Source organism: Schistocerca piceifrons, chromosome 9, assembly GCF_021461385.2.
Source record: "Schistocerca piceifrons isolate TAMUIC-IGC-003096 chromosome 9, iqSchPice1.1, whole genome shotgun sequence".
In the NCBI taxonomy this organism is placed as follows: domain Eukaryota; kingdom Metazoa; phylum Arthropoda; class Insecta; order Orthoptera; family Acrididae; genus Schistocerca; species Schistocerca piceifrons.
In genome coordinates, this window is record NC_060146.1 from 23,808,554 (window position 1) to 23,835,787 (window position 27,234).

Here is a 27,234-nt window from a genome sequence, read left to right on the forward strand (position 1 = left end):
GTTGAATGCAACATCTACATCTACGTGATTACTCTGCTATTCACAATAAAGTGCCTGGCAGAGGGTTCAGTGAACCACCTTCATGCTGTCTCTCCGCCGTTCCACTCTCGAACGGCACTCGGGAAAGACGAGCACTTAATTTTTTCCGTGCGGGCACTGATTTCTCTTATTTTATCGTGATGATCATTTCTCCCTATGTAGGTGCGTGCCAACAGAATGTTTTCGCAATCGGAGGAGAAAACTGGTGATTGAAATTTCATGAGAAGATCCCGTCGCAACGAAAAACGCCTTTGTTTTAATGATTGCCATTCGAATTCAGGTATCATGTCTGCGACACTACCTCCCCTATTTCGTGATAATACAAAACGAGCTGCCCTTCTTTGTACTCTTTCGATGTCATCCGTCAGTCCCAAGTGATGCCGACAGCAGTACTCCAGAATAGGGAGGACAAGCGTGTTTAAGCAGTCTCTTTAGTAGACCTGTTGCACCTTCTAAGTGTTCTGCCAATGAATTTCCTCTACCCACAACATTGTCTATGTGATCTTTGTGTGACATCGTGCAATTGAAAATTAGCGGATTTCTTTTAGTACTCATGTGAATAACTTCAGACTTTTCTTTATTCAGGGTCAAATGCCACTTTTAGTAGCATACAGATATCTTATCTAAATCATTTTGCAAGTCGTTTTGATCTTCGGATGACTTTACAAGATGGTAAATGACAGCATCATCTGCAAACAATCTAAGACGGCTACTCAGATAGTCTCCTATGTCGTTAATATACATCACGAACAATAGAGGGCCTATAACACTTGCTTGGGGAACGCCGGATATTACTTCTGTTTTACTCGATGACTTTCCGTCTATTACTACGAACTGTGACCTTTCTGACAGGAGCTCAGGAATCCAGTCGCACAACCGAGGCGATACTCCGTAGGCACGCAGTTTGGTTAGAAGACGCTTGTCAGTAACGGTGTCGAAAGTCTTCTGGAAATCTAAAAATATGGAATCAATTTGACATCCCCTGTCGATAGCACTCATTACTTCATGAGTATAAAGAGTTAGTTGTGTTCCGCAGGAACGATATTTTCTGATCCCGTGCTGACTATGAGTGAATAAATCGTTTTCTTCGAGGTACTTCATAATGTTCGAATACAGTATATGTTCTAAAACCGTACTGCAAGTCGACGTTAGTGATATAGGCCTGTAATTCAGCGGATTACTCCTACTTCCCATTTTGGGTATTGGTGAGACGAGCAATTTTCCAGTCTTTAAGTACCGATCTTTCTGTGAGCGAGTGGTTGTATATAATTATTAAATATGGAGCTATTTTATCAGCATACTCTGAGAGGAACCTGACTGGTATACAATCTGGACCGGAGGCCTTGCCTTTAAGTGTTGATATGGCAAAATATATTTTTATGTGATATATTCACAAAACAACAATGTCCAGATTTTTTCCTTTACTTGTACCGTGAAATCTTGCTTCTTGCCGAATTTCATGATTTTAGGTCGACGCCAACTACCTTGTATGTTTTGATGAGAGATTGCAACTATCAATATATGTGACAGAAATGATGGAATCTTTTGATGGCACTGAGGTAGACGCTTCAATTTTTTACACCGCCAAGAGATCATAGACTTTATTGTGTGACATAAGTCTGAAGTTGATACGCCAACCTGTTCCAGAGGAAAAGGGTTAACAGTCGGACGGACAGTCAGAAAGACGGGCTGCGAGACGGAAAGCAAAGCAATCGTACACTGAAGCGCCAAAGAAACTGGTGTACGGATGCCTTTTCAAACGCAGAGATATGTAAACAGACAGAATAAGGCGCTGCGGTCGCAACGCCTATATAAGACAGAAAGTGTCTGGCGCAGTTGTTAGATCGGTTACTGCTGCTTACAGTGGCAGGCTATCAAGATTTCAGTGAGTTTGAACGTGGTGTTACAGTCGGCGCACGAGCGATGGGACGGTGCATCTCCGAAGTAGCGATGAAGTTGGGACCTTCCCGTACGACCATTTGACCAGACAGGCAGATCCTTTGATGAGAGATTTAAGGAGCACACGTAATCGAGCAATAAGACGGCATTAGGCTTATACAGGCTGAGACGAAAAGGGCTCACAGATATAGAAAGTTATTGGGGTAACTTAAAGAATACATACATATATCATTTTATAACAGTCTCCAGTTTCACATAAAAGCGTCGAGTGTCATTTCCGTCCGTGATTACTACTTCTAATGCGGCAAATGTTCCACCGGTAATCAATTTCTCAGTCGCACTCGTTGCAGCAAATGAGCGTAATTTTTGCGACGGCAGTGTTTCAAGTGTAAACGTCTATGCAGAACTCGCGAGAAAGTCTTTTGTGGAATGACAGCCGCACGTCGCCTTGATTTCTGTGTCCTTTAGCGTATCCGTTGCAAAATTTACGCCGAACAGTTGTTGCAGATTTCGTTTCATGAAACCAAAACACACTGCGAGCACACTCCGCACCACTGAAAGCTGCCATTTTAGCTGTGCACTACGGTGGCAGCCCTGGTGGCGGAATGTGCACTATGGGAATCAAATCTAACGTTGTTTTCTACAAAATGACACATTTACCAATTCTGTAAGTTATGTCAATAAATTTCTGTGGCATTCCAAACCAAACAATGAGGTCATCGGTTTGCCTGAAGCGATTTAGGGGAATCACGAAAAATCTTGATCAGGATGGCCGGATGCTTGTTTGAACCACACATAGTCCTCCCGCATGCGAATCCAGTGTGCTAACCACTGCGCCACCTCGTTATAAACTGGCTGCGTGAGTCAGTTCAAAGGTTGGAGGAAGGAAACGGCGCACCATCTCCAACGGCACCATGCCTAGTAAAGCACTGTGGTGTTCAAAACAGATCCATGATGGCTTTACTTTTTATGCGAAAAGAAGTACGTAATACTGATAACATTCCTGAGCAACTATAAATCCACACATATTATATGGTACATCTCCTGTAAACCAGTGCACAAATTTCAACAACCGTTACTGTCTGGAAAGAATCGCTGTGGGGATAAGGATATCCAGCCTGGGAGTGGGGGAGCGAGGCCATCAGCACCCCTACAAAGTCCTAGCTTTTACACAGTCCAACGGTAACGAATGATGACGATGAAATGATGAGGACAACGCAGACACCCAGTCCCCGGGCAGACAAAATCCCCAACCTAGCCGGGAATCAACGCGGGACTACGTGAACCAAAGGCAGCAACGCTAGCTGCTAGACCACGAGATGCTTAAGGGAGTGGGGGTGAAATAGAGGTGTAGCCCACAGGGCACGTATACCCGAATTTTATTCATCCAGCATTTGAGCATGAGAGCACTTAGTAACTTGTATCGGATTATACATATGATATCAAATACTCACGAAACTTCATCTCATTGACAACTCCCACAAAATGATGAAAGTGAAAAAAAAGTTTGTCGCTTACTGCATTTTCACCGTTCATCCTGAAAACTGTCGCATCGGGCATGAGGTTCTGATTTGTTACTTCTTTACTACTAACTGTACTCACGATAGATCTTGGAGACAGTGTTCACATATACCACGAAATGCGCTTGCAAAACTATATCATTGTACAACACAGGGTTCAGAAGATACGACATAATAAACACTGAGATGCGTAAGAAATTGTGACATCATGCGTGACGTTTAAATTTATTACTTCTTTGTTACGTACTCTATTCACAACACATTTCACAGACACTGTTCACATATGCCGCTGAGTGTATGTACAAAATTGTATCATTCTACGAGGGTCATTCAATAATTAAAGAGACAAATTGGTCTGGGGAAAAAAACTGTTAGTAGGGAAAGTTTGATGCTTTTATGGCTTCACGTTGACATCACTGGGATGAGTCCTGATAAGCTGAGGTATCAACATTGTTTTCTTTATAACCTCAAAAATACATTTCAAGATGGCGAATCCGCCTGAAACGTCCGCATTAGTTGTCCAACGTTCTATTATTCCTTTTTTACTTGCTGAAAGCGAGTAAACAGTGAATATATACAGTAGAATGTCTAAAGTTTATGGTGAAGGTTGAATGAATCGTGTAAATTTTTACTGGTGGATAGAGCAACTCAAAAATTGTCGTGACTGACGAAGACCGTTCTGGCCGACCAGTTGCAGTTTTAACTCCCTCACTTGAAAGTCGAATTGATGACATCACTCGTGCCGACCGCCGTGTGATTGTGCAAATGAGAGTTGATAATGTTCAAGTTAGTACTGGTACAGTTCATAACTTTATCTGTAGCAAGCTGAAGTCCCGCAAAATATGAGCAAGATGGGTCCCAAAGGAGTTGACGCGGCTACACAAGGAAACAGGCTGAGAGTGTGCACAGAACTAAACGAACGTTATGAAAGAGAAGGTGAACACTTCCTCAACAAAATTTTAACTTGTGATGAAACTTGGGTTCACTATTATGAGCCAGCATCAAAAAGACAAAGCATGGAGTGGAAGCACAGCAACTCACCTGTCAAGAAAAAATTCAAAACACAAACACGAGCAGGAAAAGTCATATTGACGGTGTCTTGGGATGCCGGAGGTCCAGTTATTTTTGTGATTATCTCGAAGAGCAGAGTACAATGAACAACCAATACTATTCGGATTTGTTTTTAAATAAGGTGAAGCCAGTCATGAGACAGGAACGTCGTGGATCTCAGAGGAGATGTGTGATTCTCCAGCAAGACAACGCACGTCCTCATATTGCTCAACTAACCCGTGAAACCATCGCCAAAATGGGCTGAGAAGCACTGCCTCATCCCTCTTACAGTCCTGATTTAGCACCTTGTGATTTCCATTTGTTCGGCGCATAGAACGAGGTATTACGTTCGAAGAGGTTCCAGGACAACGAGGACGTGAAAAAGTTCGTGGGAAATTGGTTTGAACATCAAGATAGAGTTCTTTGCAGCTTGGATAAAAAAGGTTGTAGCCTGTTGGAACGAGTGCATAAATGTTCAAGGGGATTATGTTGAAAAGTAGAAAAAGTATTATTTTGTAAAAATACGCGCTGTTTCGTCCAGACCAATTCGTCTCTTCAATTATTGAATGACTGTCGAAATTTTATATCTTGTATGAGACATGGTTCAGGAGATATGACGTGATGAATTTTGAGCTGAATGAAAACGAAACTCCAGGGCGAAATTCGCTAGGGATACAAGTGAAATGCGAATGCAGATATATGTGAAATGTATTAAACAATGCGTAAAATTTATGTGGCATGTGCGTATGTGGGCAAACCTGCAGGCAAAAACCTCTTACTAATCCCCTGGATCGGTTTCAGCCGAACTTGGCACACACATTTATTGCTATGTAGAAAGTGAAACTGTGGGGGTAAGAACAAGCAACCTCCTACTGGGGTGGAGGTGATAACATGGAGAGAGAAGGGCAAGGAACAGATGAACAGAGAAGGCGAAGGAGGACACTGACACGGTTATGGGGAAATGATCAAAGAATGGAAAGAGGAGCAGATAGATGGACGAGAGAGTGGGGAGGGCCAGATGGACAGAGGGAGATAGGGTGAAGCACATAGATAGAGGGAGGGGCGGGGGGAGATTAACGGTGACTGAGGGATGGAGGAGCTGGAGAGAGAGAGGGGAGATGGAGAGGGCTAGTGAGGGGAGCAGAGGAGAAGGTCAGAGCGAAGGGCAAGGAGATGGACTAACAGAAATGGAATAAGTACTTACACCGGCGACACACGGTACTGAGCTAGTTTTAGATAAAGTTGAGAAAAGTAAACAGATATTTTAGAAGAACTGGACATCTACATTACGAAACGCAAGGGAGAGGGCAAATTCCTGAATGTACAGAATGAGTTTGGAACAGATGTATATTTTAACGTTTTTGACGGTCTTTTCAATTGTGGTCGTCGGTGTGTGGCACATAAATGTAAAAAAAAAAACAAAAAAACAAAACGACGACACAGCTGTTGTTTGCCGTTGTTAGCTCATACTGTCGTCGTGGTTACTGTGCTGACGTCGCTTATACACCAGGAATAAACATTATTTATTTATTTACTCATTAATATTATAGAGTGGCTCACCGCCATGGTGACTATGGTGCGTCGTTTGCTACTAAAAACTGGTAACAAAGCCGCAGAAATCGCCTCTTCATCTTTTCCTGCAGCTTTTCTCAGCGCTGTTATTTGTCCTCTTTTTTAAATAATTGTACTGTCAAAAAAAAGCACATGTCGTATTTAAAATAAATTTTGGAAAAAGAAAATGAATATTTCTGTGTTCTTAAGAAGAATACAATAGACGATGGGAAAGACGTAGATAGATAAAGAGGTCGCTTTACCTGGCTGTTTCAAGTGAGAGGTCTTCGATAATAACTTCTCGCCTACCTCTTCTGCTGTACTATAGTTGCCACTATGTCATGAGATTACCTCTACACGGTTTGTGTATGAGGTGTGGCAGTAGTATTTGTTACTACAGTTACTTTCTCCAAATGCCTGCGCCACTAGCGAGGGAAAGGGGGGGGGGGGATGAAAGCGTCGGAAACGAGACTTCGAGCTTCGTCTCACTGAAGGACACTTCTTGTCTGTGTTCTGCGTCAGTGTTTGTCTACTTGAGCCTTATTATACTGCATATGTATTTTTACGTACACTATTATAAAGTTCACATATCTCACAGTTTGCACCTTATACAGTTTGCATAGTACACAATTACATGCTTGAAAATAATGATCCAAAATACTTGTTTTACATTGTACAAACACTAAAATCCGTTGTTTTATTTCTTATTACTATTTCCAAATTACATGTTTACATAAGTTTCAGTGTTGTTGCAGTCGTGTGATCTGCTACTATGCCATCTTTATCTGGCCATACTGGTGTGTTCGTGTCATCATTTGTATCTCTATGTTTCCATATCAGTGTTCGAATCTCTATTACCCCACGTATCATGTAGTGGCATAGGGTGTTTGTCCGGTCGTGATCTTGTATTTGGTCGTTACTACTTGTAAGTTTTATGTAGCGCTCTTCATATTTCATCAGCGATACGGCTAAACGTGCTCCATTTACCTTTTAAAGCTTGCCCTATGTCAGTCTCGGATCTTTTTGGACAGACAGTGAATACATCTACATCTACATCCATACTCCGCAAGCCACCTGACGGTGAGTGGCGGAAGGTACCTTGAGTACCTCTATCGTTCTCCCTTCTATTCCAGTCTCGTATTGTTCGTGGAAAGAAGGATTGTCGGTATGCCTCTGTGTGGGCTCTAATCTCTCTGATTTTATCCTCATGGTCTCTTCGCGAGATATGCGTAGGAGTGAGCAATATACTGCTTGACTCCTCGGTGAAGATATGTTCTCGAAACTTCAACAAAAGCCCGTACCGAGCTACTGAGCGTATCTCCTGCAGAATCTTCCACTGGAGTTTATCTATCATCTCCGTAACGCTTTCGCGATTACTAAATGATCCTGTAACGAAGCGCGCTGCTCTCCGTTGGATCTTCTCTATCGCTTCTAACGACCCTATCTGGTACGGATCCCACACTGCTGAGCAGTATTAAAGCAGTGGGCGAACAGGTGTACTGTATCCTACTTCCTTTGTTTTTGGACTGCATTTCCTTAGGATCCTTCCAATGAATCTCAGTCTGGCATCTGCTTTACCGAGGATCAACTTTATATGATCATTCCATTTTAAATCACTCCTAAACACTACTCCCAGATAATTTATGGAATTAACTGCTTCCAGTTGCTGACCTGCTGTATTGTAGCTAAATGATAAGGGATCTTTCATTCTATGTATTCGCAGCACATTACACTTGTCTACATTGAGATTCAATTGCCATTCCCTGCACCATTCGTCAATTCGCTGCAGATCCTCCTGCATTTCAGTACAATTTTCCATTGATACAACCTCTCCATACACCACAGCATCATCCGCAAAAAGCGTCAGTGAACTTCGAATGTCATCCACAAGGTCATTTATGTATATTGTGAATAGCAACGGTCCTACGACACTCCCCTACGGCACATCTGAAATCACTCTTACTTCGGAAGACTTCTCTCCATTGAGAATGACATGCTGCGTTCTGTTATCTAGGAACTCTTCAATCCAATCACACAATTGGTCTGATAGTCCACATGCTCTTACTTTGTTCATTAAACGACTGTGGGGAGCTGTATCGAACTCATTGCGGAAGTCAAGAAACACGGCATCTACCTGTGAACCGGTGTCTACGGCCCTCTGAGTCTCGTGGACGAATAGCGCGAGCTGGGTTCGACACGATCGTCTTTTTCGGAACCCATGCCGATTCCTACAGAGTAGATTTCTAGTCTCCAGTCTCGAACATAACACGTGTTCCAAAATTCTACAAGCGGTCGACGTTAGAGAGGGATAGCTCTATAGTTCTGCACATCTGTTCGACGTCCCTTCTTGAAAACGGAACTACAGTGCAGTCTTCCTCTGTGAAACAGCTTTGGAAAAAGACATTTAGTATTTCGGCCTTTAGTCCGTTTCAGTACCATTTTCGTCACAGATACCCTGAGAGTTGTGCTGGTGAAACGTCAATAAGATCGTTAAGCAAATCTCATCCGAAGATACCGAATTGAAAGCTAACTCGCAACATGTCAAAACTCTTGACTCGTGCGACATTAACTGCTACCTCCGCCGCGGCAATGTCACGGATTGCGCGGCCCCTCCGGCCGGAGGTTCGAGTCCTCCCTCGGCCACGGGTATGTGTGTGTGTGTGTCTTGTCCTTAGCGTAAGTTAGTTTAGGCAGTGTGTAAGTCTAGGGACCGATGACCTCAGCAGTTTGGTCCCTTAGGAATTGACACAGAGATTTGATTTTGCTGCCTCCTTTCCGTCACTTCCAGCAGAAGCCTAGGTGTCCACCCGTCGCCTGGACCACCCTTCTCGACCCCCACGGCGGCGCGCGGCCACCTGTGGCGAGGCGGCTGTCTTATCTCGCCTCGCCGGCCGCTCAGCTCTCGTGGAAAAGTTTCGGGGGCGTGGGCTGTGCGTGAGCCGGCGCGCCAGCGATAAGCCCGAGCCCGCTCTCAGCTGATAAGCAGAGAACCCCGGTCTGCCGGCCGCAGTCTTATCTGGGCCCGCGATGGCCAGATAGACGCACCGCAGGCGCTGATGACGACGCCGTCGACCGCCGCGGACTCGTTTGGGGCCTTATCGCCGTCGCGTCTGGCGTCAGAGAAGAGAGAGGGACAGACGAAAACGGCTCTAAGCACTGTGGGACTGAATCTGAGGTCATCACTACCCTAGACTTGGAACTAGTTAAACATAGTTCCTTCTCTAAATCCTCGCACGAACGAAAAAATGACTGACATCGAAATAAGTGTCCAAGGAACAGAACAACAACTGAAATCACTCAACAGAGAAAAGTCTACTGCTCCTGACGCGATACCAGTTCGATTCTACACAAAGTACGCGAAAGAACTTGCCCCCCTTCTAACAGCCGTGTACCGCAAGTCTCTAGAGGAACGGAAGGTTCCAAATGATTGGAAAAGAGCCCAGGTAGCTCCAGTTTTCAAGAAGGGTCGTCGAGCAGATGCGCAAAACAATAGGCCTATATCTCTGACATCGATCAGTTGTAGAATTTTAGAACATATTTTTTGCTCGCGTATCATGTCATTTATGGAAATCCAGAATCTACTCTGTAGGAATCAAAATAGATTCCGCAAAAAGCGATCGTGTGAGACCCAATTCGCTTTATTTGCTCATGATACCCATAAAATACACTTCTGGCCATTAAAATTACTACACCACGAAGATGACGTGCTACAGACGCGAAATTTAACCGACAGGGAGAAGATGCTGTGGTATGCCAATGATCAGCTTTCCAGAGCATTCACACAAGGCTGACGCCGGTGGCAACACTTACAACGTGCTCACATGAGGAAAGTTTCCAACCGATTTCTCATACACAAACAGCAGTTCACCGGCGTTGCCTGGTGAAAAGTTTTTGTGATGCCTCGTGTAAGGAGGAGAAATGCCTACCATCACGTTTCCGACTTTCATAAAGGTCGGATTGTAGCCTATCGCGATTGCGGTTTATCCTATCGCGACATTGCTGCTCGCGTTGGTCGAGTTCCAATGACTGTTGGCAGAATACGGAAACGGTGGGTTCAGGAGGGTAATACGGAACGCCGTGCTGGATCCCAATGGCAGTTGAGATGACAGGCATCTTATCCGCATGGCTCTAACGGATCGTGCAGCCACGTCTCGATCCCTGAATCAATAGATGGAGACGTTTGCAAGACAACAACCAACTTCACGAACAGTTCGACGACGTTTGCAGCAGCATGGACTAACAGCTCGGAGACCATGGCTGCGGTTATTCTTGACGCTGCATCACAGACAGTAGCGGCTGCGATAGTGTACTCAACGACGAACCTGGGTGCACGAATGGCAAAACGTCATTTTTTCGGAGAATCCAGGTTCTGTTTACAGCATCATGATGGTCGCATCCGTGTTTGGCGACATCACGGTGAACGGAAACTGAAAGCGTGTATTCGTCATCACCCGGGCGTGATGGTATGGGGTGCCATTGGTTACACGTCTCGGTCACCTCTTGTTCGCAGTGACGGCACTTTGAACAGTGGACGTTACATTTCAGATGTGTTACGACCCGTGGCTCTACCCTTCAATTGATCCCTGCGAAACTCTACATTTCAGCAGGATAATGCACGACCGCATGTTGCAGGTCCTGTACGGGTCTTTCTGGATACAGAAAATGTTCGACTGCTGCCCTGGCCAGCACATTCTCCAGATCTCTCACCAATTCAAAACGTCTGGCCAATGGTGGCCAAGCAACTGGCTCGTCACAATACGCCAGTCACTACTGTTGATGAACTGTGGTATCGTGTTGAAGCTGCATGGGCAGCTGTACATGTACACGCCATCCAAGCTCTGTTTGACTCAATGCCCAGTCGTATCAAGGCCGTTATTACGGCCAGAGGTGGTTGTTCTGAGCGCTGTTTTCTCAATATCTACGCAACCGAATTGCGTGAAAATGTAATAACATGTCAGTTCTTCTTGGTGTAGCAATTTTAATGGCCAGTAGTGTATTAGATACAGGCTCCCAGATAGATGCTATTTTCCTCGACTTCCGGAAGGCGTACGATACAGTTCCGCACTGTCGCCTGATAAAGTAAGGGCCTAAGGAATATCAGACCAGCTGTGTAGCTGGATTGAAGAGTTTTTAGCAAACAGAACACAGCATGTTATTCTCAATGGAGAGACGTCTACAGACGTTAAAGTAACCTCTGGCGTGCCACAGGGGAATTTTATGGGACCATTGCTTTTCACAACTTATATAAATGACCTAGTAGATAGTGTCGGAAGTTCCATGCGGCTTTTAGCGGACGATGCTGTAGTATACAGAGAAGTTGCAGCATTAGAAAATTGCAGTGGAATGGTGGAAGATCTGCAGCGGATAGGCACTTCGTGCAGGGAGTGGCAACTGACCCTTAACATAGACAAATGTAATGTATTTCGAATACATGGAAAGAAGGATCCTTTATTGTACACTGGCAGCAGTTACTTCTGTAAAATATCTGGGATTATGCGTACGAAACGATTGTTCGTAAGGCGGGTGCCAGGTTCACTGGGAGAGTCCTTAGAAAATGTAGTTCATCAAAGGAGGTGGCTTACAAAACACTCGTTCGACCTATACTTGAGTATAGCTGATGAGTGTGGTATCCGTACCAGGTCGGATTGACAGAGGAGATAGAGAAGGTCCAAAGAAGAGCGGTGCGTTTCGTCACGGGGTTGTTTGGTAAGCGTAATAGCGTTACGCAGATGTTTAGCAAACTCAAGTGGCAGACTCTGCAAGAGAGGCGCTCTGCATCGCGGTGTAGCTTGCTGTCCAGGTTTCGAGAGGGTGCGTTTCTGGATGAGGTATCGAATATATTGCTTCCCCCTACTTATACCTGCCGAGGAGGTCACGAATGTAAAATTAGATTCGAGCGCGCACGGAGGCTTTCCGGCAGTCGTTCTTCCCGGCAACCATACGCGACTGGAAGAGGAAAGGGAGGTAATGTGAGTGGCATGTAAAGTGCCCTCCGCCACACACCGTTGGGTGGCTTGCGGAGTATAAATGTGTAGATGTAGGTGTATATGACGTGGGGCGGCTGGTGACGTCTGGCTACTAGCGTGAAGCCAGCGGCAGAGGTAGGGCGCGGTAGCTCTCGAGCGTAGTGTTCTGACATCGACGCTGCCACAACTTGTTTTGCGGAATTCTTTCCTGAAGTTTTTGCTGTTACTCGTGGGTTAGAAAGTGAAGTGAGTTCTCGTTGAGGTTACATGACACCGATAACTTTAGCAGACAGCCAAAATGCGGTTTAAAAAATAATGGGGGTCTGTGAACTCACATTCGCAATTTCGTGTCTACTTTTCGCGACGTTTGCCACATTTCTTTTTAGAAAAAGTCCTATCTAGCGATTCAAGTTCGCGATGAAAATAACTGTCAGTACTTTACACGCTGGTGTCCAAAATTAAAGCAACAAACCATCATTTCCCCGTCCAGTGTCTAATTCACGATATAATCATACAAACTGTCAACAGATTTCCGCACGATCGCACGGAAGATGGCATTCCGGTCAACGAACATCCACGCCAACGATGACATCAACGAAACGGGATCGCTGTGTACACAGTCACAGCCGACGCAGTAACGCACAGAGAAGAAAGGCCCCTACCAACTCTCTGCCGTGTAGGGCCACAGGCAGAATGGACGCAGGCCTGGTGAGGCCCGATGGCTTGATGTGAATCCTTCCCTTGTTTCTCGCGCGTGGCGACAGTTTATAGACACCGAAACCAGGGCACGGCCAACAATGTGTGACATCAGAACGAGAGGAGTGTTATTTAGCTTTAAGGGCACGACAGTACCGCCTTAGTACTGCTCGGTGACTGGCATCTGACGTCGCAGCATTCTCCGAGGCAAACAGTGTGCAGAAAACTTCGGCTGAGAGGCCTTCACTGTCGGAGACATGCTGTATGTGCACCTCCGACGCGTCTTTTTTCACAGAAGGGGACGTCTGGAGTGGAGTCGACAACATGCCACCTGGACGGTCGAACAGCGGGGCAATGTTCTTTTCGCAGATGGTTGCCGATTTGGTCTGGAGAGTGATGTATTCGCATCTGGAGGGGCCCTGGCAGCTGAGTGGTCAGCGCGACGGGATGTCACACGTAACGGCCCGGTTTCGATTCCCGGCTGGGTCGCAGATTTTCTCCGCTCAGGGACTGGGTGTTGTGTTGTCCTTATCATCATCATTTTATCTGGAGGGCCGTGGAACACGATGTAACGTATTTCTATGTTTACGACGTTTCTCATCGAGCCGTATACGCTATCTCGCATTTCTAGCTGCTTCTCTCACACAAATAATGATAAAAATTCAGGGTCGCCACCAGCCCAAGCCCTTCATAATCATTTAGAAAAAACGGAGGTGGAAAATTATTACTTTAATTACTTTAATAATTTAATTACAAGTACGCAAATTTCGTTAAGCAGCCAGATAAACAGCACTCCATGTCGTGCATGAAGCAACTTCATTAATTCAGGAATGGAAATCAGATTAAGGGGGTAAGATCGACACCAAAGAATTTATCTTTCACGTAAATTATTTATTGCAACTAAATATTTGGTTGCACATCCTAACTACACATAACTGGTGCCTGACTCGAAATATTTAAGTGAGAATTACGCGAGAATGAAACAGAGCACAATTTAACCTCAGAAAGAAGAAACAGAAGACGGGGGTGGGAGACAATTATACTATCATCTCCTTTGCATTAATACCATATAAATATCTCAGTGGGATTTACATTACAATTCTACGCATGCACTATTCTGGACAGAGGTTTAACCAATACCCAAGGCTGTGCGATAATTATGTAGCATACTAACTGCGTCTGCTGCTTGCAAACGGCAGAACTAGAGCACGTGGTGCATTCCGAATCAAACTGTTGTGCTGCTTTGTTGAAAGTGCACGAAGTAACAGATATTCTTGCAGAAATTGTAGCTCATTAAACAAGCAAACTGGTAACATAAAGCCTATTGCGGTGCCGTGGTCAACCAGAAGGGTCATTGATTATGGCACAAAATCGACACACAAAGACAGAAGCAATTTCCACAAAATATACGATTAAAAAATCATTAAAAAAAAAATAAACCGCTTCACATGCTTCAGATAAGCTAAAGTTCTTCAGTATTTCAACAGTTAAACATATCGAAGTCCTAACTCGACCTGCTTCCTATCACCTGAAACCTCCCCCCCCCCCCCTCCCACCCCGCTCCCTTAAGAGCTACGATCCGTACTCACCAAGCGTTCACTGTGGAGTGCTCGAGATTACGTAGCTCCCCGTGCAGCGGAAGCTACCAGAGGGGTAGCCCTGCGTCACCAAGCTCACACACAAAAACAGCCTTCGACTAAGATGGGTAAACCTCCCTGTTCAGGTATTGGAAACCCAAGTTGGTCATCCCGTGCTCTCCTTTGAACGAGGAGCAACATCGTCTGCTCCCAGCAGACGGCGACCAACTCAGTGTTTCCCACAAAACAAAACCGAAACCCCACATTAAAACACACATATAATAATCAATAGGCCTCATTTGAGTGCTCAGTCTTTCTGGAACATTTCTTGAACTGAGCTAAAATCTGGTAGTAAACTGAATAAGTTGTACCGAATTCTACAAGCGTCTCATGAAGCGACTTCACAGAGACTTTTCAACGATTTCGGGACCCAAATATTATGGTAAGAGACCGATATCGAGGAGGGTTCCTAATGGTGTGGGCGGAGATTGTGTTTATCACTCGAACATCCAGGCATGAAATTTTCGGGCAAGGTTTAGCTGCTGTCAGATATCGTGAAGAGATCTTGGGTTCTCATGAGCGGTTGTTACGAGGTGCTTTGGGCTCAAATTTCGTATGATGGACTATAACGCTCAACCTCATAGAGCGTTGGCTGGTGTTTTCTCGAAAAGCGAAGATATTCCACGCACGGCGTGGCCTGCTCGTACTCCCGATTTGAATCCCACAGAGCATGCCATGGGGAGCAATAGGGAGACTCGTTGCACAATGTCAGCACCCGCCAGCCATCCTCCAAGACTGGCGAGCAGCTCTGCCCCAAGAATGGGCGTTATTGCCTCAACATCAGATTGACGATGTCGTTCACAGCATGTCCCCTCCTTGCCAGGCATATATTGCTGCCAGAGGTGGTCACACCCCATAACTGAGCACGTTAACCAGTTGTCAGAATCTGTCTGCAAATACGTTAAGTTGAAAAAACGAAGAACATTTTTGTCTACCGTTATCCATGTTGCAGTTGTTTACGTTCTGTATTCTTCACACTGTTTCTACTGTACTGTTGTTGTTGTGGTCTTCTGTCCACAGACTGGTTTGATGCAGCTCTCCATGCTACTCTATCCTGTGCAAGCGTCTTCATCTCCCAGTACCTACTGCAACCTACATCCTTCTGAATCTGCTTAGTGCATTCATCTCTTGGTCTCCTTCTACGATTTACACTCCCCACGCTGCCCTCCAATACTAAATTGGTGATCCCTTCATGCCTCAGAACATGTCCTACCAACCGATCCCTTCTTCTGGTCATGTTGTGCCACAAATTTCTCTCCTCCCTAATTCTATTCAATACCTCCTCATTACTTATGTGGTCTACCCATCTAATCTTCAGCATTCTTCTGTAGCACCACATTTCGAAAACTTGTATTCTCTTCTTGTCTAAACTATTTGTCGTCCATCTTTCACTTCCATACATGGCTACACTCCATACAAATACTTTGAGAAACTACTCCTGACACTTAAATCTATACTCGATGTTAACAAATTTCTCTTCTTCAGAAACGCTTTCCTTGCCATTGCCAGCCTACATTTTATATCTTCTCTATTTCGACCATCGTCAGTTATTTTGCTCCCTAATAGCAAAACTGATTTACTTAAGTGCCTCATTTCCTATAATAATAAATGAAATGCACCAGTTTGCTTTTGTTCTACAATATTATTTTTATTGGTAACCGGTTTTCGGCTTACAAGACCATCTTCAGACCGGTCTGAAGATGGCCTTGTAAGCCATATGAGTCTCATTTCCTAGTCTAGCTCCCTCAGCATCACCCTATTTAATGCGACTACATTCCATTATCCTCGTTTTGCTTTTGTTGATGTTCATCTTATATCCTCCTTTCAAGACACTGTCCATTCCGTTCAGCTGCTGTTCTTGGTCCTTTGCTGCCTGTGACAGAATTACAATGTCATCGGCGAACCTTAAAGTTTTTGTTTCTTCTCCATGGATTTTAATATCTACTCCGAATTTTTCTTTTGTTTCCTTTACTGCTTGCTCAATATACAGATTGAATAACATCGGGGAGAGGCTACAACCCTGTCTCACTCCCTTCCCAACCACTGCTTCCCTTTCATGTCCCTCGACTCTTATAACTGCCATCTGGTTTCTGTGCAATTTGTAAATAGCCTTTGGCTCCCTGTATTTTACCCCTGCCACCTTCAGAATTTGAAAGAGAGTATTCCAATCAACATTGTCAAAAGCTTTCTCTAAGTCTACAAATGCTATAAACGTAGGTTTGCCTTCCCTTTATCTTTCTTCTAAGATAAGTCGTAGGGTGAGTATTGCCGCACGTGTTCCAACATTTCTACGGAATCCAAACTGATCTTCCCCGAGGTTGGCTTCTACCAGTTTTTCCATTGGTCTGTAAATAATTCGTGTTAGTATTTTGCAGGCGTGGCTTATTAAACTGATAGTTCGGTAATTTTCACATATGTCGACACCTGCTTTCTTTGGGATTGGAATTATTATATTCTTCTTGCTATTTCGCCTGTCTCGTACATCTTGGTCACCAGATGGTAGAGTTTTGTCAGGACTGGCTCTCCCAAGGCAATCAGTAGTTGTTAATGGAATGTTGTCTACTCCCGGGGCCTGGTATCGACTTTGGTCTTTCAGTGTTCTGTCAAACTCCTCACGCACTATCATATCTCCCATTTCATCCTCATCTACATTCTCTTCCATTTTCATAATACTGTCCTCAAGTACATCGCCCTTGTATAGACCCTCTATATACTCGTTCCACCTTTCTGCTTTCCCTTCTTTGCTTAGAACTGGGTTTCCATCTGAGCTCTTAATATTCATACAAGTTGTTCTCTTTTCTCGAAAGGGCTACTGTGCTATCATCCCATTGTCAGAATAAATAAAAAAAATGAAGAATGAAAAGAAGCCATTATCAAGAATCGAAAACGGACAAGCAGCTTGGCAGTCTAATGCGATGTCCACTTCTTTTTTAAACTTGCAATTTGCTATTCAAAAAGAATAAAACAAAATCGGAGTTAATCCTACATGGCACCGCCACTTTCACACTTATAAAAAAATCCCCTTTCCAGTCGTTGCCTGCAGTTTTTTTTTGTTAAATAAAAAAACAAGAGAACACAGCAGCAAAAATTAAATGAACTATGTAATAAAATACCTGAGAAGGAGCCATGAAAAGAATATAGCAAGGACCAACTAACTGAACCGATACCTTGGCGACGAAATACAGTAACTCGCGATACCGTGGTAGGCGCAAACACTTGCAGTATATTGCTGGAAGGCGAGTGAGTCGGTGTCGGTCCCTCCGTCCAGAGTCTAATGAACGCAGTGGCCCGGCAGCCAGGCAGTTGTACCTGACTTCTCCTTCGGGAAGTAGGAGGAGCGTAGATGCAACAGGATGTCAACGGAAATCGCCGTCTCGCCGAGTCGAGCTAGAAACGCTAATTGTTTTTTAAGCCAGTGCTAGTTGCTTCGTGAGCATGACAGGTAAATCTGACGTGTCTACGTCGGGACAGGGACTGCACTGATCCATGACACTAAGTCCAATACGAAACAGGCGTTCATTGGTGGGTAGTAGGTTGCGTATCACTCGACATCACCAGTACGCCGCAGTCATTGGTAGAACAGGAAAGTTTAGATGAAACTACGCCTTCTCCCACGAACTTTGCGACAACGCCCATTCGACAAGCAGTGTACAGTCATGCCCCCACGCATTAACAAAGATGTGGTACTGAGATGTTGCCTCTGTAGAATATCAGTCCCCAAGCAACTGACAGCAGTACAAAATTCAACATATTTCCGCTGGACATTTAAGGGGACCACACCCTGCCTATCTAACCCATGTTAATTTAGGCAAGTATTTGACCCATTTCTGAAAAAACTATTTGATGCAGGACCTTAATATTTTTACTCTATGTTACATGATGCTAATACAGTCAACTGTACTAAAATCCACTTTATTCATTTTACAGTCTTTAAGAAATTTTTTTTAAATTTATTTACAAAAAATACAAATTTTTTCTGCAGAAAATATTTTTTGTGAACGTACTGATGGGGGAATATTAATGCATGTAGTGCCAGAAGTGGCTTTTTATGTTATGCAGATTCTCTGAAAATTTCATTCATATATCTATGATAGTTTCTGATATAATGGGGGATATTTACTGAAAATTTTAGTTTGTGGGAAATTGACTGTAATGAAAAAAACATTTGAAATTTGTTACTTACAGTAAAACTGTGCTTCTGCATATGATGGCCCTTCTTTGGCCTCTAAGAGGTCTTCCAGCTTCTTTTTCACCTTCCTGGATGTTTGTCTTCCTTTTTAGACCATATTAGATGCAGACCTGTCTGCATCGGCTATCCTCATTTTCTCGCAATGTTGTAGCCCAGTGATCGTGTTTTCACCAGGTTTAATTCCCAGCTTTTTCAGTACCCAACACTTTCCAATATTACCACAATTGAATGTAATAATAGCATCATCAACTCCTAGTTTCATTGTATGAATGCCTACAAATACAGTTTTAGGAAGGCGGTTCCAAATTCTGCTGTTGAAACATTCATTTGGGTTCTGTGTCTGCCCATGCAGACATTTCCTTAGAAGGCCAGGACGAGCCAAGTCTCTGAAAATAGGCTTAATTGCTGTAATAACAGCAGCAGGAAGAGAATGCTGGTGAGAATAAGATTCTCCAGTTCCCTGAGCCCTATTGTATTTGCAACACGAATTTTCTCCTGATGGAGGCAATCCGTGACATAGCTTATCATCAGTAGAGGACTTATGGAAGAATATAGCCCAAACATCTGTCTTCATTGCCTCCAGATTTTCTTTATTTCTCCTAATTGCCTGCCCATAGTATACCTGCAAGTTTTCTATTTCAGGTTTAGTTAACCGATCATGTCCGGTCAACAGTTTTCCATCTTCCAATTTTTTTTCGTCTCATATCAACAGCTAGTTTTCTCAACCTTGTTCCCAGACGCTTTTGAACATGACCTACACATTCTATTTTGCTAATAATGGCATCTCCATATGGCTTAGAGTTCACCACATTGTTGTATGCCTTACTGTCACCATCGTCCAAATATCTGATGTACCACACGCCTCTTGTTTCTATGGACCGATGATATATTTGTTGTACTCCATGAACTTCCATACCACCACCTGTTCCTCTAAAATTAGCCACACAGTTGTGTTCTTTATGTTCATTGACTTTACAACATTTGCAATATTTAGACATTATCTCCACATCTAACACTTTACCGGTGCCTACACTCGTGGCAATATGTCCTCTTTTCTGCCAACTTCCATCAACTGCAACTGCAATATCCGAACATCCATCGTTTTCTTCCACTGCTCCCCTAGCAGCCAGTTTCATGCTTTCCTCACTGACCTCACACACAGCTTTCTCTAATATAGCAGTCAGTTTTTCAAATGCAGCCATGCCTTTGCCAATGGACCGTAAAGCATAAATTAATCTAGTATTGATTTCATAAGGGCCACTTGCATCTGGTTTTGAAGAACTCATAAATGAAATCACAACTGGGCATTTAGTGCAAATTAAATCCAAGCAATTGCTAGGCTTTTTCTCCCACTGGCACTCTCACAAATTTTCACACTCTGTGACTCACCACACTGTCAACATTGTACAAATTTAGAAATTACATCTGATAATATTCTCAAATTTATAATAATGTTACTGCACCCCTTACAGTAAATTCGTTGGAACTCTCTTGAAATGGTGAGCACTTTTCGAAGAATTACAATTAGAAACACCGTTGTCAGGCGACATAACCTCTTGCACAGAAAGCTTTCTAAACTTATTTCCTCTAAATTGTCGTTTCTTGAAAATGACTTTACGTTTCGTCATCTTCAATAAACAGAACAAAACACAGGTAAACAAGCACTGCAAACGTAAGTATAACAACAACTCGCAATCACACTTGAACAAAACTAAACGCGTGTTTGAAAGCGTGTTGTTTACAAACAGAAGAAACAAAAGAATACCGACCGTTGCATTCCAAGGATAGCCAAGACACTCGGGAGTCAAAAACAATCCCTAACGTGCAATGTTGGGGATATAAAGATATAAAATATATGCAGAAAAGTGGCTGACAGAAAAGTGGGCGTGGCACATAAACACACCTGGTAGGAAAATGCTCTTTAAACGCATGAAAAAAAATTTTTTAGCTAAATCCTTTTCAGAGTACTTAAATAAAATCTTAATCTATCGGAAGATGATGAAAACCGAAAATCGATTTTTTTTCGACCTGAACCATAGTGTGGTCCCCTTAATCGACCAGCATCATCAGGCAGATCAAGACTGCCTGGCTGTAGACAATAAAATAATGCAGACGAGAATGTACGGATTCCGTGACAGATAGTCACACAAATATAACAGTCTCTTTCTTTTGGCTATAGAAAAACCCCAAACAATGTGATGCTTCCACAGAAAACGACTACATAGCTGTCATTGTGGGAAGTGGAAAGATCTGAGCCTTGTGATATACTTTGCACTAGACGTAGATATCTAGGATCCGAACTGCCTGAAGCGGGTGAAGGGAACTCCGTTCATGTTCCACTACCGCACCTTGTATCTCCTCCGTAACCGACACAACTAGAGCCAAGTCTTTTTATTTCACCAGTCTTCTGAGTGGTCTGATGCGGCACTCCACGACCTCCTCCTCCCAGCGTACCACTTGCGACCCACGTCCTGGCTGTATTTCAATCTCTGTCTTTCAGTATAGTTTATGTCCACTGCAGTTACATGGAAGCTATTCCATGATGCTGTAACAGATGTTCTACTACCCTCTCCCTCCTTCTCGTCAGCGGTTCCCATATATCCCTTACCTCGACGATTCTGAGGAGAAGTTCCTCAATCCTTACCTCATCAGTGCAACTAATTTTCAGCATTCTTCTGTAGCACCACAGCTCGAATGCTTCGATCCTCTTCTATTCCGGTTTTCCCATAGTCCATGTTTCATTACCATACAATGCTGTGTTCCGAACCATATTCTCAGAAATTTCTTCCTCTAATTAAGGCCTATGTTTGATATTAGTAGACTTCTCTTGACCAGGAATGCCCTTCTCTGAAGTGCCAGTCTGCTTTTTCTGTCCTCCTTGCTCCGTCTGTCATGGGTTATTTTGCTGTCTAGGTAGCACAATTCCTTAACTTCATCTACGTCGTGATCACCAATCCAGATGTTAAGTTTCTCGCTGTTCTCATTTCTGCTACTTCTCATTACGTTCGCCTTCCTTAGATTTACCCTCAATCCACATTCTGTATTCATTAGATTGGTCATTTTATTCAACATATCCTGTAATTCTTCTTCACTTTCACTCACGACTGCAATGTCATAAGCAAATCTTATCACTGATATCCTTTCACCTTGAATTTTAATCCCATTCTTGATCCTTTCTTTTTTAACTCCGTCATTGCTTCTTCGATGTGTAGACTGGAGAGAAATAGAAAGACTACTTCCCTGTCTTACTCCCTTTTTAATCCGAGCACTTCATTCTTGGTTTCCTCTCTTATTTTTCCCCCTTGGCTCTTGTCTTTCCCTAAAGCTTACTCCTATTTTTCTCAGAATATTGAACATCTTGCATCATTTGCAACTGTCGAACGCTCTTTCCAGGTCGACAAATCCTATGAACGTGTCCTGATTTTTCTTTAGTCATGCTTCCATTATCAACCGCAACGTCAGAATTACCTCTCTGTCGCCTTTACGTTTTCTAAAGTCAAACTGGTCGTCGTCTAATATATCTTCAATTTTCTTTTCCATTCTTCTGTGTATTATTCTTGTCAGCAACTTGGATGCATGAGCTGTTAAGGTGACTGCGCGACAGTTCTCGGACTTCTTGAGTGTTGCAATTTTGAGAATTGTGTGGATGATTTTTTTCCAAAGTCAGATATATATCGCCAGACTCATATATTTTACACACCAACGAGAGTAATCGCTTTGTTACCACTGCCCTCAATGAGTTTAGAAATCCCGATGGAATGTCATCCATCACTTGCGACTTATTTGATTTTACGTCTTCCAAAGCTTTTCTAAATTGTGATTCTAATACTGGATCCCCTATCTCTTCCTCATCAGCTCCTGTTTCTTCGGCTATCACGACATCAGTAAGCCCTCCCCCTCATGGAGACCTTCAATGTACTCTTTCCACATAGCCGCTCTCTGCTCTGCATTTAACAGCAGAATTCCAACTGCATTTCCAATGTTACCACCCTTGCTTTTGATTTCACCGTAGGTTGACTTGACCGTTCTATATGTTGAGCCAGTCCTTCCAACGATCTTTTTCGACTACTCACATTCTTCATGCAGTAATTTCTCCTTAACTTCCTCGCACTTTCTATCCATTTCATTCCTAAGTGACTTGTATTTCTGCATTTATGAATTTCCCTAAACGTTTTTGTACCTCCTTCATTCATCGATCAACTGAAGTACTTATTTTATTACCTATGATTTGTTCGCAGTTACCTTTTTTGTACCACAAGCTCATATGGTACTGTAACAGTTCGAGAAGAAAACACTTCTTCCAGACACTTCTGCATTCTACAATGTTGCCAAATCATGCATGTAGCCAGACTTGGAATTCTCAGGGGCGGCCAGTTTTATTGACCACCTTAAGTGAACGACTCGAACTTAGCCAGGTGTCATGTTTGAGACTGTAGATACACTGACGAGCCAAGATATTACGAGCGGGTTGGTCCACTTTTGTAAAGCAGTAGTGCAGCGATTCCGTGCGGCACGTTTTGGACTAGTGTGGTACGTTTCCAGAGGCACATGACACCCCACATATGTGCACGGGTCACGCAGTTCCCACAAATTACATGCTGCTGGTTTGTCCGTGTGGAGCTGCCACACAGGAAGATGGGGTATGTGCTCCGTTGTGTGCAGACAAGGTGACTGTGGCGGCCACAAAATCAATGCGAGTTCGCAAACCACTGCAGCACGATTCACGCTCTGTGATGTTGATAGTGATCCTGCTGGATATCTAGCAGGGAGACCAAGTAAGCAAGCTGGCATGCACGTAGGTTGCAATAGTTATGCAGAGGTGAAGAGATTCCGACAGGATAGACTAACGTGAAACAATGCATTAAATCAGTCTTCAGTTTCGAGACCACAACAGCAACAACACTAAGAACAGATATGAAGTGGGGCGGACACATAAAATCAGTATTAGTAGAGGTGAATGGAAGACTCAGAAGTGCCCAAACGGTTCTCGCAAAGTTGGCGAAACTGTAAAAGTAATCGATCGCAAGAAGTTACTGCGATGAATTGCAGACTATTGGAGTCCTTATCAAGCAGACATATGGCAAGAGAACTCAGAAATGTGTTACCTAAGATTGTAACAGGTCTGTACAGCTCTTATAACAGCGTAACAGAAACGCTTAGGGAAACTGAGTGGGAATCTTTGGAAGAAACTCTACTTTGATCTCATCATAGTCATGCGTTGTGCCAGGAGATGACGAGGATTGTCCAGCAGCCAATCTTTCTGACTGCTTAGCACCACCCGAGGGTAACGTGCAGGGTGTTTTACACCTACGGACGAAGCAACAGATAGCCATAGGCAGAGCCACTAGTGGCCAAAAGACCCTTAACTATGGCCTATCTAGAGGCTCAGTTCCAGCTCCACTACAATTTGGCTTGTATACAGCAAATATGGCAGCCTCTCAGTCCAGGAAGTCCAGTTATGCCGGTGATTGGATGACAGCAACACAGCGCGAACAGATAGAGGTCACTGAAAAATATTAACAAAAATTCTTACAATGAAGAGATAATATTTTCTTAGATGAGGACTTCAGCTGAACCGTAAAGTAACTGCATCCTCGGCCTTTCATCTGAATAATATCCTAGATAACCGTGAACTGGATTTATTTTTCGTACGTCCCGGGCTTATCTTCTCAGTGGCAGATATTGCAGCCTTGTCTGGATAAACAGAAGCCACACCATACTGGTAGATGTCGAACTACATCAAACAATGCGGACTCTTACTGGCCCAATCAAATCCACTCCATTTTTCTCGCTACCTGCCCTGACCAGTATTCCACCAACTAACCTGAGACGAAAGCATATCCCCCTGGAGGAATATAAGAAAATATGCAACAACCAATAGCTGTCAATTCCTGAGGACATACCTGTTATCTGAATGAACAGATCCGCTCCATCTAGCAACCTAGCGCATCATAACCACAATCTCCACGAAGCCTGAACCCAGTATGGCACAACAACACTCCACCAGAGGCCCACAGTCTTCTCATAAACAGTGTCCACAGGAACCTGAGCTGCCTTGTAGGACATGGAGTACAGTCAACAGGACATCCTCTGTGAATATGAAGAAAAATTATGGGACCTGATCAGAATAAACAGTCTACTGTGCACAGTAGACTGATAGTAAATCAATGAAGGACGACAGTACTGAGGAGTAGGAAAACTGAGATTAGCAACAACGGAAAAAGTAGATTAGATCAGGCAGAGAGGGTATTCTTAGCCAAAAGATGTCTTTAGTATAAAAGATCGGCCTTCTGAGAATACGTGTTTGGAGCAAAGGATAAGTTCCATGGTACTAGGGGGAGCTAGTGCAGAGGATGAAAATAGTAGAAGCAGACAGAGACTGGAATACATACGACAAATAACTGAGACTCGGGATGCAAGCACTGCTCTGAGATGCAGAGATTGGCTCAGGAGAGGAATTCGTGGTGGACCAAACCGAACCAGTCATCAGACTGATGACTCGAATAATAATAATACAAACCGTGGGCAGCCGCAGGGCTTGAGGAAACGAGGGGAAGGACCGCTTCCCCTCGCCCTCTCTCAGCCCCAGCCTTCCCAGTCGTTCTCGTGCGCTGCCTACTGCACACCCCGCCGCACTACCAGTTCCAGGTTTGAGGGCGGCCTCGTGGTCCAGCGGCCTGGGGCGACTCGGCCGTGGGAACGCCACCTGCTGTCCTCAGCTGCGCCGGGTCAGCGCCCCACCTAACTACACGGCGACTGGACTCGAAGCCACTGCGACGTCGCCTCTGTGAGTAAACAGGTCTGCTGCAGGCTCCAGCTGACTACCCTCTGGAGCGGTCCCGACCATCCGAAGTCTGCTGCCCCCACCTCACATCACCTCATCACAGCACCGCAAACCTGCCGCTTGCTGGTAGCCAAAGAAGCACAGAACTAGCTGCTGTTATCCAATGCAATGGGGCGGGAGGGGTGCATCACAGGTCACACCAGCACACATCCCGCACTTTCACCTGAAGAACGATTTACTAACAACGTTCAAATTTACTAACAACGTTCATTTCATACTATTACCTGTGTCAAGAGCCAGCCAACTTCTAGAGAACCTCAGTTATCGCGACTAGATGAAAACTTAGGTCATCAGGACTATCGAAAATCCGATTAAGGCAGAAGTTGAGAAAAAATTAGAATGACATGGGGATCATTTTGCAGTAGTGCAGAACTTGTGGTGTATCACCGAGTTTTTCTGCCTTGTCGTATGGTATGATATATACCTTATTTTTTTTAAAAAAAATGGAGGCAGTATTAGTCAAAACTAATAAAATGACTCTAAACCACAAGCTGTTGAGATATGATTTCTGCTGGTGGTGTCCCACAGGTCGTACATATTTGAAAAATGTCATGAAACCCGCCTTAAACTGCTGATAAAATCTATCTAAACAAGCAGTTTCATCAGGTTCTTAAAAGCATTTTCAGCATCATATTTGGAGAACATGAAATCACTGACATCAGATAATAAAACCATGAATTTGTCACTGTTGTCACGTCGTAATACAAATTAAATCGTCAGTATATAAAATGTGCTAGTGAGTGCTAGCTTTCGTGTTACAACAGCCATCAGCGTTAGCACTGAACGGATGCGTACTGCATAGAGCCGACTCGGCGTTCACTGCTCCGCACAGTTTATACAGGGTGTGATGGGCATAAGCGCGGATATTTCTATTGGTTACTGACCACGATATATTGGACCACATTGCATCAGTATTTACTTCATTTACAGACTAATAATTATAGGCTATTATTTGGGTCGCACCCAAGAGCAAGCCATAATGTTAATTTCCCGTAGGCAGAAGGACGTGTGTTTAAATGTGGGCATATGGACTTAAAGCTGTTAGTCTATACTGACAGGCGTAGTCCACTTAACAAACAGTGCAGTTACGACCATGCAGAAAGCATAAGTTAGTAAAGTTTGTGACGTTTTTTGTGCGAAGGCTGTACATTTAAGGTGCCAAACACAGAAATATCTACATTTATGCTAGTTACATCTTGTATATTGCTGATGAAATTTATATTACGATTCAACAACAGAGAAAATTTCATGGTTTTATCATCTGACGTCAGTGATTTTATATTCCCCTAATACGATGCTGTAAATTCTTTTAAGAACCTGATGATGGTCAGTTGACCGAAACTGGTTGATTAGATAACGATTGTATCAACAAGTCGAGGCGGCAATCTTGACGTTTTTCTGTTGAAATATGGTTCAATCTTTCATTTACACCAGAAGCACCGCTGGATGTGGTTACTACGCACATTCTTCAGTCCAGCCCTTCTTCACACTCAATCACGCACTCTCCAATACAACTGCCCGCATTTGGATTGCTCCACAAGTATTGGTCAAACGCTCCTGTAACGTCTGCACACTGTCGATGTGTTCGACGCACACCAGTGCCTTTAAATGCTCCCACATCCAGAAATCGAAATGGACTCAGGTCTGGTGAATGGTGAGGACTTTCTACCAGACCACTTCAATCAATCCGTCGCCCATGAGGTGTTGCAGTTAGGTTCTGTGACACGATCCATAGAAAATAGGGCGGTACTCCGCCTTGGATAAACCACAGTCGTTACCTTTCTGCAAGGATAACGTTCACCAGTTGCACTGGTCATTCATGGCACAGAAATCGGTGGAACAC